Source organism: Ambystoma mexicanum, chromosome 5q (genome assembly GCF_040938575.1).
Source record: "Ambystoma mexicanum isolate Mex_15411 chromosome 5q, UKY_AmexF1_1, whole genome shotgun sequence".
NCBI classification, from domain to species: Eukaryota; Metazoa; Chordata; class Amphibia; order Caudata; family Ambystomatidae; genus Ambystoma; species Ambystoma mexicanum.
In genome coordinates, this window is record NC_090933.1 from 706,385,785 (window position 1) to 706,398,413 (window position 12,629).

Here is a 12,629-nt window from a genome sequence, read left to right on the forward strand (position 1 = left end):
GATACAAAAGTTCACTCAGACAAAAATCCACTGGTAACAATTCCTCCTCCGTTTCATGAAAAGATTCCCTTTCCAAGTTCCCCTAAGAAAACATCACCAATGGCATTCCTGGGCAATCTCCTTCCAGGAAAGAATGGTTGGAGTGCAGAACAAAAGTACCACTTCTGCTTAATAACCACTCTTTTTGTTATCTCTGAAGCGTTTTGAATACAATTTGTCAGGATGCTTCTTAGGGATTTCTATCTTCTTAGCAAAACCTTCTGCCATTGATACTGTGAGAACAAGCTCTGTTGCCTCACAGTTTACTACTGCTTCTACTACATTCAAATAATAATGCTCTGACAAAATTATGAACAAACACAGTTCTACTGTTTCTGCTTCAACTTGATACTTGTCAAGTATTTTCAGGAAACATAAACAAGACTCTTTGACCTCTACGGGTTGGAATGGAGCTCTTCTTTCTTGTGTGATGAGAAAGGGCAGCCTCTTTACCCTACTGGCTTGGGCAATGCTTGTTCTCTTCGTGACTTCAGCAACTTCTACGACTTCTAAATAATTGTTCTGAATGTTACAAAAGGCAGGTTTTTCTGTAGAAACAAATTCTGGTACACACAATTTCGTTTTGATGACAAACTTCCACTTAAGAGTGTGTGTTCCCTTTTATTCGGGCATCGTTATGCTTTAATAGGAAGAAAGTTTTGTATGCGCGTCCTCTCTTTAGCCTTGTAACACTACAGGAAAGTCAACTAATACTTCTTAAAGGCATACCAGCAACGTTCTCCTTCTTGATAGGAGACCAACTGTTGCCGAATGGTCGCAGAAGTACAACAATGTGGAAAAGAAACTATTTCTCTTCACGGGAACAATTAAACTTTGGTGAAACACGCGTGTGATACAATTCCCTTGTTATAGTGATTTCCCACGGCTGCAAACAACTTTACTCGCTTTAACTTACTCGTGAGCATCAATTAAGCTGGTTAGTTAACAGCAAGGTATTACTGATGATTTGGAGCACAGAGCTTCATTCACTACCGCAACAATCACAGTGGTTACAGGCTGCTTCTACTTGCTGTCTTTATTTCTTATGCTACTACTGCTACAGGCACACTTGGGACCCACACCCTTCTGCAGCACGGCCTTGATGATGGAGTCTTCCTTTCTCCAGTTTCCCTGGGCTAGCTTCTGCACATGGGCCTCGGGTGGATGCACAACTGCATTCACAGCAATTAGGTGCACCTGGAAAGGCTGCCAGTTCCTACCAGTCTCTTGCAATGCAGTAACAGCCAAACAGGGTTTGTGAGCACAGGACCAACTCAGACCCTGGATGTGAAATCTGCTTTTCGTTTGCTCGGGCGTCCCTTCTGTGGTCACACTTCCTAGTGAACTGCCAGCCTTGTGCTCCGCTTCTTCTTCTGCTACTGCTACTACTGCCGACCTTCCAGCTCCTGCTACAGCTTCTTTCTACTGCCCCTTCCTGCTGCATCCTTTTATGCCTCTCAGGTGAAGCAATTGGATTCAGGCCCTTGGAGTTAATTGCCTGACCCTGCCAAAAGCAGTTAGGCCTGCCTACCTGTCCTTTACCTCTACAAGCCTCTTCAGAGTTCTTCATAGTCACAGTCCCAGAGGGATTCTGGGACATGCAGAGCATTTTTGGGAAATTCGGGTTTGTTACTACATTAGATTGGCAAAAGGCCATCAGAAGGGCAGGTCTACGGGGAAAGTTAAAAAAAAGGGGTTCCTCCCAGTCTTCCTTCTTTGATTCCCCCTGTTTCCCCCCCATGTGATCCTTCCCCAGTACACCACCCTCAGGTTCAGGATCAGAGCGACTGCCTTCCCCCTGACCACATGAGAAGGGTCCCAGACCAGGTTTCTGGGGAGAATCAGATTCTCCACGCTATACATTCCCTTGGTTGGAAATCATTAACAAAGAGTATTATAAAGAAGGAGTAAAGCAGACGTGTTTTGCGGGAAAATCTAATAAGGTAATCCTTAATCAAATATGACATAGGAGTGTGAGCCGCAAATTATTTAGTAAAATGGGAGTTTATCAGCATGCACGCACTATGTGAAGAAAAAAAAACATCGACACATGAAGTATCATAAAACGCTCATGAGTATGGAAAGCTGTGAGGGAGAAGGCTCATCATAGCAGTTGTCAAAGTAAATGTATTATACTTTGCAGTAAAGGCAATGTGGAAGATTAAAGTGAGGAGAGACTGTCAGCTGTCTAGCATGAGTTGGCAAGGATATTTGTCAAAACTATTAATAGGGGACCAGCTAAGAATTCATAGGTTTTTTTAAATTGAGGGAACTGGTGGATGGTTCTAATATCTTTGGAGAGAGTGTGGAGTTGTGAGAAGTGAAAAGGAGGACCTCCCAATTTGTCTTTGAATAGATGAGCACCACCAATGTCATGAGAGGCTGATCGGAGGTTTAGATCGGGAATTAGTCTGTTCAGCTTTGCTTGGATGAATTTCGGGGCCTTTCCATTAAGAGCTTTGAAAATGATGCAATTGGTTTTTAAAAGCGATTCTCCTGCCTACTGGCAGCCAATGCAGAGAATGAAGTGCTGGAGAGATGTGATGTTTGTAACCCAAGCCCAGTAAGATATCTGCTGCTGCATTTGGGGGACTCTGCAGTCTAGCAACCCAAGTACCTAGTCTGACGAGTCGCAGGATTCTGTCACTTCTCCTCAGAGGGATGCCTTTCCCTGTGAGGATAGGAAGGTGAGCCCACTACGCAATACACTCCCTACAGATAGAGGCAAGCGGGACCTCACTGGGAGAGATTCCACCTCTGGGGACAAGGACTCCCCTTCTAATGAGGAACTCCCAACACAACATAACCCTAACACGTCTTCAAAACCACCTAGTGAAAGAAAACATGAAGAACAAACAAAAATGTGTTCTCGTCAACCAAACACACTGATTGAACCCATGAAGAGGTATATATATGATACTCGGACAAAGAAAATCTTTGGAATGATACAGAGTGAAAATAGAATAAAGAAGAAAGACTTTGGCACTATGCCAGGAAGGTCCCACAGCAGCATCATAAATCTTGTAGGGGTACGTACACCTTTGTGAGAGGATAACCGGCGAGTTTCAAATCAAGTGGGAAAGAGAGGCTGGGAGAAGCCTGGACGGATGGCGTCCGATGGTGAAAAGAAGCCAGAGTGCAGCTTCTTATATTTGACACTGGAGGAGCGATGTGATGCGAGAGACTGAGCTGGATGCAAGGTGTCCTGAGACAGAGTGAGTAGGAAGTGGTGGCTTGGCCATGGCACAGTGGACCTCGGAGTCCCTAAACTTCACTGATACCATTTTCATTAGGGCATCGCGGAGCGAGCCGAGTCAAGCAAAAATTAAACAGCAAGAAGTCAACCTGCCATCTGAGGAAGAGGGTCCCGGCCTACCAGAAGTCCTGGTGATGTTAAGCCAGAGCAACACAGGTAACGGGGATAAAGGGAGACCCGGAAGGGGGACCGGAGAGAACTGCTGGAACATGCATGTTATGTTTTTTACACTTTTAACAACCACGTACGCACAAATGCACCTTAGCGCACAGAAGTACATAGCAATGCCACAGAAAGCATATGAAAAGCAAAAATCAGCAGAAAAGAATAGTCTTGAGTAGACAACAAAAGGCTAGGTGGTTCTCAGTGGATTTAAGCTTAAGGGGAAGACTGTTTGACAATTTACCAGCCACTACAGAGAAGGCCCTGAACTTCGGTCCAACCCGATAGACCGCCCAGTGAACAATACACAGATTTAAACGGGATCCGCTGCTGCACTGGGAGCCAGTGCAGATGGTGCAGTACCGGGCTGATGTTAGCTCCATAGGGGGTACCAGTAGCAACTCGAGCGGCAAGATTCTGAAGTAACTGCAGGTGGTGAATCAAGCCAGCCGGCTGTGCCAAAAAAAGTGCATTACAATAATCAATCCTGCTCGAGACCAGTGCGGCCACCACCGGCAAGTGCAATCAGGCAGGAAGAAAGGGCAGTACTTTATGAAGAACCCGCAACAAAAAATGACCAGACTGGCAAACTATGCTAACCTGTGCTGCCATAGAAAGTGACGAAGACAGGTAAACCCCCAGGTTATTCACCACTGTAACCAGAATGGTAAGAGCACCCAAGGAAGCAGGCCAGAAGGAAGAGGACCATGATTCAGACGTGGCTGAGGATCCCACCACCAGGACCTCCATCTTGTCCCTGTTAAACTTGAGCCAGCTGGTGCCCATCCAATCCCCCACGGCCAAAAGGCAATCATACAAACGAGATGGCACACTGTCCGGGTCATGATCTAAACGGACCACGATTTGCGTGTCGTCTGCATAAGAATAACACCTAGAGCCGTGGGAGCGAATAAGGGCAATCGGGGAACAAATATATATGTTAAATAACATCGGGAACAAGGCGGAGCCCTGGGGGACCCCACAGAACAGAGTGAACAGAAGACAGAAAAGGAGGAAGAGAAACGGACTGGCCTCGACCAGTCAAAAAGGAGGTGAACCAGGCTAGCACATGGCCCGGTATCCCTAAAGCCGCCAGCCGAGAAAGGAGGGGATGCTAGACGGTATCAAAAGCCGCTGACCGGTCGAGTAAAATCAGGGCTCCCACTCCACCACTATCAGCCAGCCTGACGAGGTCGTCCATGACAGACTAAAACACTCTGTGTCCCTTCACAGCCGAAAACCAGACTGAAAAGGGTCGAGAATTGCAGAGGACTCCAAGGAAGATGCAAAGGAAGAAAGGAGGGGGGATTTCAGAGCGTCAAGAAGCTTCATGAAAAATGGAAGTAAAGAAATAGGGCGGAAATTAAACAAGACAGAGGCCTCTAAAGATGACTTTTTAAGTAGACGTACTACAGTGGCTAGCCTTAGCTCATCTGGGATGAACCCACAACTGCAAGAGAGGTTCACCAGCTGAGTAACTAAAGGAATAATCCTAAGCAGGAGACCCTGCAAAACAGATAGGGGGAACAGGGTCAGACGGAGCTGCTTAATACGCGAAATGGCAGATAGGACAGTCTCATAAGTGAACAGCGGAAAAGTGTCCCCAGCTAACCATGGCTGGAGACCTGATGTCAATGACTGGTGTCACAGACTGAGATGACTCAATATTGTCATGAATGTAAGTGATTTTTGAATGGAAGAAGTCTGCCAATGCATCACAATAAGACTGGGATTGTAAGGCCGTTGGGAGAAAACGTGCGGTAGGAGAAAAGGATTTCACAACCGAAAAAAGCTCCTTGGACTGATTTAGGGCATCTTCTATGCTGTTTGTGAAAATCGGCTGTTCTAGTAGTCGTAATCCACAGATATTTTCTAGCTAGAAAGAAAAATATGACTGTCAGTCAAATTATATGACCAGCGCCATTTGCGCTCAGCTTGACGAACACTAAGCTTTGCAGCTCTGAGGTCATCAAAGAACCAATGTTGAGAAAAACGACCACAAACCTTTAAAGGCTAATCTGGAGCAAATTGGTCTGCAGCTTGCAACAGAGATAGGGACCAAGTAGATGAATCAACAGGACTATCTTTGCAGCAACTTGCCATAACGGTAGATGCAACATGAGACATATTCACACTGCGCCAATTCCAAGAGTAGAACGCTTAGGGGGAGCTAGCAACCCGGTCATAAGAGGAACCGTAAAAAGAGACTAAAAAATGGTCTGTCCAAATGAGTGGCATAACAGCAGAAACCACTACACCCGAGATGGCTGAAAAAACAAGGTCCAGGATGCTGCCCAACTGGTGGGTGGGTTCAGCTATATATTGTTTAAACCTAAGGTCAAAGAAACTGTTGAGAAACTGCTTGAGAGACGGAGCTAGTGGTAGATTAGCTCTAATTTTAAAATCAGCTAAGATAATATTGTTGGGATAGTTTAACTGCAGTGAGGCCGCTAGTTCCTAAAATAGCTGTAGAAAAAGGGAGTAGGTCCCTGGAGGACAGTAAACTAAGAAGAGGTGAACCGACTGTGATGCAGATAGTGTCACAATGACTAAAAAGGACACCATCGCCAGCACATAAGGCAGAGGTACCAAACTGTTTTTTAGCGTAGATTTAAAGATAATGGCCACCCCCCAAACCCCAGGGTGAGCCGCGACTACCTACATGCAGAATCCTAAATCCAAGAACTGTGGAAACATAGGAGCCGAGGAGTCTGTTCACCATGTTTCAGTAACATAATACGTGAAGCTCACCTGCCGAGAGTATGTCATGGATATAATTGTAATGTGCTACCATTGACCGGGCATTAACTAATTTAACCCTTAGGACTGGTATAGATGCATCAGAAACCGGCCTGGTGACTGGGGGGAGAGGGGGCAAAAACAAACCAGTAGGTCCCAGTCAAGACAAAGTGTCGAGAACATACGAGGAAGGTGAAAAACATTATTAGAATACACATAATCGTTCAATCGAGATAAGCTGGCAAGAGTACTTGAAGAGGGTGAGAAACATCACTGGAACACTCCTACACGTCCCAGTCAAGATAAAGTTGCAAGAGTGAATGTAGAGAGACAGAATTAGTACAGGAACTCACATACTCGTCCCAGTCAAGATGCATTATTAAGACAGAATCAAATACAACAGAATCAGTATTTGAAATGGCAAATTCGGCCCAGTCAAGATAGAGGGTCTCATTACGAGCTAAGTGGCAAGTGGTAAAATTGGCTGTAACTCAGTTACTGCCAATGTTACCATTACATCAAATTATGAGTTTGTGTTTTGAGTGGAGGATTTACCTCCAGCAAAACCCTGGAGGTAAATCTTCCCACTCAGTGCCAAATAATTGGCAGTAATTTCGCAAAATAAAATCCTCATTGGGTCCAGTGGACCCACAATAAATGCGGAATTACACCACCACCACAACTTGTAATCAGGCGGAAATTCCGCCTAAGCGGCAGTAACGGTAGTTCGTTTTCAGTGGAATTACCGCCTAACTCGTAATGAAGCTCAAAGAGTGGACATTGAGTAAAGAAGTTTTATTGAAGAGAAAGAAACAGAATTGTCCTGTGCAAGGAAAGTGATCATTTCAAATGGGATAAAATAAGAAAACAAAAAGGAAAGACTGAACAAGAGAGTGAAAAGGACATTTGAGATCTTGAAGAACCCAGTGTCTGAACTATATGAGTTGATAAAAGTAGTTACTAAGAACTACTCACGAATACTTTATTGAACTACTCTTGGTGAGAAACTAGCTCACAGGAGAAGGGAGTCATTGTCTGGTGCCTTTGTTGTTCTTGTAGTGGTAGACTCAGGACAGGTTAAGTTTGGACAGTAGACAGAACTTGGTTTGGAACTCTCATTAACTAATGAGTACCTTAGTTATCTTTGTTAGGTAGGGACTCTTTGCTTATGGCCAGTAGGAGTTTTCACCTTTTGTTTAATAAAATACAGCAATGAGATGGAAAATACGGGTCCTTATTCTTCTTCTGACCCGCCACACTAGGTAATGACTATTCTCAAAGCCTAATCTGGAGATTGCTATAGACATTATCTATGTGCATTTTTGGCCAAAGGATAAATACAGGAGGCTCTAAGGACTTATAGATCTGTAAAAGCTTTTCAGGTGACTGCACATAGTGCATAATATAGGTACACAGTACACTGGGTCTGCCATCCCAAGCTGGTTGCCAAATGCCAAAAGCAAAATTCAAGGCTCTGAGCACAATCTAATGACCCTTCAATGGATCGTTACTACCTTTTGTGTCTCCGTTTTTACCATAGCAACCAACAAGGAATCTGCGATCCACAGACACTACTGCTGAATATAGATAAAGAAATATCAAATCAGCAGACCCAGCTTTATAATTGGCAATATGTCTGTGGAACAACCTGGTTTACCCGGCTTGGACAATTCAAGAACTCATCCAAATTCAAAACAGTGCTTAAGATCTTTCTCACAGTATACTCTTATTCTGGCTTCAAGCAGGCCCTGTGTTTCCCTCTCTGTGACAGATTATCAAGAGGTTAGTCCACAGGTGAATGGTGCACTAAACAAATACCTATTTTTTTATTATTAAGAAAACAGTGTTTTCAGTTTACAATGAAACTTTACACTATGTCATTACGCATTCCTTGTAATAACAATGTATATACAATTTAAGAGAATACAAAATTAATTCAAACAGACAACATAAAACAATGCAGAGTAATTCTACCTAGCCTTCGCCCCAGAACCTTCGCCAATCATTCTCCCACTGTTATACAATCAGTTTCAATTTCAAAAAGATTATTTCTAACAGCTTACGCAAAGCTAAAATCAGAGCCTGATTTGAAGTGGTCATTAACCTGTTCCACAACAATGATATCAGAACTTGATCTGTTGAGTGAATAAACGGGCCCAATAATCTGATCCTGTCATTCCCAAATGCAGTACAGCCCAGCACTAAATGAAACCGAGATTCAATTTCTGCATCACCACAGGCTCTACAACCACACAATCCTTGGTAATTCCAGTTGGGGTCCAATTACTTCCAACGTTAGTAGTACATTTAGCCGAAATGTAAAGTATAAATCCCTAATCCTTTGAGATGGAAATTTTTGTATGTACTTTCTTGGGGCTGACTTAGGGATATAAAGTAATTGTTTGTCTCTATAAATCTGCAGTCTTTCTAGGTCCGTCACATCTGTGCTTTTATCCCACTGCCAGATCTTCTTGTTCTTTAGATACTCCGAATCATTTGATTTAATCGTTGTCAGTTCTTTAAACATCGTACACTATTGATAAGATTTCCACAAAAAGGGATTTGAGTTCAATCGATTTGTTAGACAGTCATATAAACACGGGCCCAAACTTGGTTGAGATGCCAATTTTAATGTATACAAGAGTGAGAGGCTATGCTTAATACATTGGACCCACATGGTACTGTACCCAACTCAAGGCGAATAATATTAATTGGGGTAGATTTAGGGAGACCCAGCACCGCCCTCCAGATCTTACCTTGAAGTGAATCGAGAAATGTTCGGTTTTTAAATGATATAATTACAATTCAATTAAAAGGTATTAAAGGAAAACATACACGGTTTAGATCTCAAAACTTTCATCAGGGATATACACGGCAAGACAGTTTACTTCATATTTAGCCTTTTGAATAGCAGAAGAACATTGGAGGATATTGGAAACCCCAAATATCTAATTGTTTTGATCCTGGCAAACGGCATTCATTGTGGTTAGGTAATCTACCCAATGTTTCTCAGAAACACAGCAGCCTTGCAGAGTCATCTGCTCCTCTCCCGTTCCATTTAGGGTTCTCCAAATTTCACAAGTATCTTTTTTAATTATGTTATTAAGGAATGCCTGATTTTCTCTAATATATGCTTCCAATCGGTGGATTTTCAGCCATCTTCCGTAAGTCTAAGGCGTTTTATTTTATTTTTCACTTCTGCTCTAGGCAGATCCTGATTCCCACTTACAAGAACCTTAAATTTCCCTCTGCAAGATTTTCTTCTTTTCATTTATTGAATTATCAAACGAGTTTTAATGACCAGGTATCACTACCCCCTTTATTTGTTTTACTTTATGTTGGTCCCAGCACCAATTTAAACGCATTTGGGTTGGTGACATCCTCCTTTTGCTAGTCAGAGAAATCCTCCACTTAGCCAGTGTATTGTTCACTCCTTTACCACTTCCTATTTGCCCGACTCTGTTGTTCATTCCCATTACAATAAGATTAGTTGGGCCACCCTGCACTTCACTCTTAACATGGCCCAAATCGAGAAATAGCTGCAACATTTCATGGTCACTCCGACTAGAATGCAATATTTCGAATTTGCAAATGTTTGGAACAGTCACATTACACTATCGTGGAAGCTCTACCTAGATTATGCCAGGTAGGCGTATTTATTCATTTCTCATCAAATAGCAAATTGGACTGGATAAAGCCCCATCTAGCAAACAGAGATGATCAAACTTTACCATGTGTGTTTCTTTTAACGCCTGTACTATTTTCAATGTGAATTGAGGCTGTCACCTCGTCAAATAACCGAGCCATAGCTATAACACAATTACATTCACAGCTAAAATCCCACCCTACAATTATCGGGCTATTCATATGCAACCTCTGCCATTTCAGGAAGATATTTTCAATTTCTACAACCACAGTGTCTAGTTCAGTAGAAACAGGATTAAAGTAGCTATTCATAACCATAGTGTGTATCCATTTTTCATTATGTTTGTCATTTATCTCGGTTACCAACACAGCCTCCAATTTGCAGTACCAGTTTTAATGGTGCAGCATATACTAGTCCGAATGGCCGTCAGTAGACCCCCATCGGACGACCCCTTTCTCCTTTCTTTGCAAGCTTCACTTTTAGCATGAAACCATCCAGCACTGGAATCATGCACAGCCATGTTTCTTGCAATAGAACATAATCTTGATTGAATAAAGTTTGAGAATTTTGCGAGGAGTTAAAACCATGTGAGTTCCAACTTAGTACTCTGATCTTAGAATCCAGGCCTACAGGACGGGATTTCTGGCAGGGTATTTATGAGCCATTCCCAACCGACAGATGATTGTTTTGATATTGGTAGAGGTGCTGCGATGGTAATTTTCAAAGTGGCAGGTTACTGTCAAATTTCTTCTTGGTTCGGTACCCTCCTTTGAGTCTGACTTCCTCATGTAATAGCTCTCCAAACCTTTTAACAGATAGATTAGATGTTCCACTATCTTGGACAGAAAATGCACGGCACCCCTGGTCCACCTTACCCCCCCGTGAGCACTGTGTGGTGCCAGTTGCAAAGATTTTTTGTAAATGATCATGCAATCTTACAGGAGACAGACTCCACTTCATAGGGTATCTGGAGGACAGATCTGTGGGTACAGTTTCAACTTCATGGTGGGTAGGAACACATCACTACATACAGAAGATACAATGGTTCGTCGAAGAAGTCCATGGTCCTATTATCTAGGTATGAACAGCGATATTTGGGAACTATCATCTGGGGTCGGGTTACCATACATTGCAAAATGTCACCCCTGAGTGACCTCCAGTTCGCTAGCAGTGGTCGGGAGATCTTCCGCTCTTAGTAGCATATACGACCTGAGGGAGGCCCAAATGTCTAGTGCTCTACTATTTAGGAGGGAGTGTTTGGGCGAATTGTGTTTCCTTCCTCTCACACATTTCCATATAGTTAAGCCATTCGTGGAAGGTAGGGCCTATGCCGCTTCCCCAGTACTAGACTATGAAATACCTCGCCACCATGGACGCCATACCCACAAAACGTTTCACCGGTCAGGAGCTCTACTCCACCAGTGCCGGGAGACAGATCTCAGGGGAGTGCCTTGGCGAATCACCCAGCATCTCTGAGATGGCTGCATTGACCCTGCTCCACAGGGCTTATACCAGGGGACATACCCACACCATATGATACAAATCTGCAGGGTGTTTGCATTTTTTGCATTTAGGTGACCTATCAGGGTAATATTTATACAGGCGGGCTGGTTAGTAATACATCTGGTGTAGGTATTTGAAGTGGGTCAAGCGGAACCGGTTATTTATGGATATAGTTCTAGTTTGTGAGCACACCATGTCGCATGGAGCCGGCATTGATGTCTTCCCCAGAGTGTCTTCCCACTTGTTCCTATAGGGTCCTATAGGGGCGGGGCGATTTGGTCTAATGAATTTGTACAATGAGGAGACCAGTTTGCTCGTTGTAGTAGGAGGTAATGTACTGCATTATGGGGGAGACCGGCGGGGCGCTTGGAAAATCAGGCCACTTGGACCTGATCCCCTGGCAGAGTCACAGCACAGTGACAGGGGACCATTCGCCCCCTCCATTAGCTCAGACCACGCTGCAAACTTACCGTCTGGCGCCACATCCTTCAGGAGATGAACGTTTAATTTGACAAAGTTGTTGGAACACCTTCTCGTGGGCGAGAGGAATACTGCTAATATTGTACATGGCCATAAGGGGGGGAATATCATTGCTTCAAATCCACCAGGCGAGCCAGGTGATCCCAAGCTTTAAGTGTTACTGCCAGTGGTTGCACCTCAGTTCTCGGCTGCCTCTCCGGGGACCGCCATAGCAGCCCTCTGACATCACTTTGTAGTTGCATCTATTTCTGAATGAATGCAGGTATGTGGTAGGTCAGTCATGGGGGACCACGATCAGACTGTAAATTGAAGTTGTACTACCAAGAAATACAAAAATAGGTCCGGGAAAGTCAATACAGCCCTGTGAACAGAGCCGGCACATTGTGTCCAGTGATATATGGACCCGACCACCCGCTCAGATAAGCCTGATCATAAAGCCCTTAAGTCTTACCCAGAACGCCTCAGGGGACCAAATTGGGACAGTATTAAATATATACAGAAATTTCAGTAAAATCAGCATCTTAGCCAGCGAGATCCTGGCAGCTTGAGATATAGGGAGGTGGATCCATGCGTCACTGTGCTCCAGGTGTTCCAGGACACTTATGTAATTATCTTTGTACGTACAGTGAGACCAGGGATGTGGATACTTTTATACCCATTTAGCGAACAACATGCGGGCACCAGCCAAAGGCCTCCCCAATGTCTTCCCTCGCAACACAGGGGGTTAGGGGAGGGGCCTCTGATTTTGTCCAGTTGATCTATAGGCCTGAGAGTTCGCCAAAGTTGGCGATCTCATCAACCATA

At 43.9% G+C, this 12,629-nt stretch overlaps 1 protein-coding gene across 13 annotated transcripts in view; it reads right to left on the bottom strand.

The window, feature by feature from the left end:
- Positions 1 to 12,629, bottom strand: part of NCOA2 (nuclear receptor coactivator 2) — a 2,606,235-nt gene that overhangs the window by 2,326,692 nt on the left and 266,914 nt on the right. The gene's annotated exons all lie outside the window — the stretch shown is intronic.